Source organism: Verticillium alfalfae, genomic scaffold (genome assembly GCF_000150825.1).
Source record: "Verticillium alfalfae VaMs.102 supercont1.3 genomic scaffold, whole genome shotgun sequence".
Classification (NCBI taxonomy): domain Eukaryota; kingdom Fungi; phylum Ascomycota; class Sordariomycetes; order Glomerellales; family Plectosphaerellaceae; genus Verticillium; species Verticillium alfalfae.
Window position 1 is genome coordinate 1,044,811 of NW_003315036.1, and position 1,340 is coordinate 1,046,150.

The following is a 1,340-nucleotide window of genomic DNA, read 5'->3' on the forward strand; positions in this document are numbered from 1 at the left end:
GAGCCATACAACCACTCACGACGTCCCGTCGTCCCTTCTGCCCCCGCCAGCGAGGTCCCTCACCGTTTCTGAGCCCGCCAGTGAGGTTCCTCACGTCTCGGAGCCTGCCGTCATCCTTCGCCTTCTGTCCCGCAGTTCTTCGGTGCCGGCGGTTCCCTCTGTCCCAGCCGTCCCCTCGGTCCCCGTTGTTCCCTCTGTCCCCGCAGTTCCTTCCGTCCCGAGCGTGCCCAGCGCGATTCCCAGCAGCGCACCTCCCGCGCCTGAGGTGTCCGAGCCCCCCGTTGAAGCCGGTGCCCGGGGACTGCAGCACGACCTGAGGGCCGTTATGACGTCCCTCATCCCCGGCCTGGCGGTCTTCTTTTACCTTCTTGTATGATAGTACATCAGAAGTCACTTACATATAACTCGGGCGAAACCCCTTAATTACGAACGATAACAATTCTCGCCCGATGAAGCTGTTTCCTTGTGTTTGAACCTCGTCACTGAAAAATGCCTGTGAAAACGTGTGGAGTCTTTGCATTGACAACCAGATTTAGCCGAACTGTTGTCCACATGCGTAACTAGATGAAGTGGGAATGGTCTGTCTGAGCGAAGTAGGAATGTTGTATTGGTGGGTCAGCAAGCATGAAGCGCCAAGAAAGCTAAGCCTTTCGACTGATGGAGTCTATCGAGAGGGCACTATAAACGTCCAACACATCGCAACATGACAGCATCCTCTACGTGTCGCGACATCTGAAACGGGGTGGCCAGGCAGAAATTCGCCGCGAGGCGCGGTGCATGATGCTCGATTCCCGCCGCACTTACGTCCAGCAGCGAACGTGGCGGGCCAGGAGCCGAAGGAGGTATCCTGAGTGACGTGCTGTGGTTGCACCCCAAGTAGAACAACATCACTGCCAAAGCGTGTTCGTACGTAGAGCATAGAAGTGCAGCGCCAAGACTTGGAATGTCAGAGCGTCGGCGAGCGGAGTGGAAACCTCAGTCAACTGTTGAAGTTCCTGCAGCGAAGACTATTCGAGCTCTGGATCTTCATGGCTTTGCCTTCGCCTATGCATATGCCGTCGCAGCCTTGTTGCATACAGGGCAGCCCCCTGGGCTAGCCGCTCTAGTGCTCTCCACAGATACTTCTCGATATGGGTGATTGTTTCTTGTTTCTTGTTTCTGGAAACAGAGTCATTAATATCCCTGGCCTCATCTGACTCTAGTAGTGTGCTTCTGACGCACACTCTTCGGACTTGGGTCCACCATTTTTAGCTACCTAGTCTGCCGAGAATCTGCTATCGCCCTGGGCCTCCTCAGCCACTTTGTGTCCTACACGTGGAGTAGTCTTTGATATTTGATCA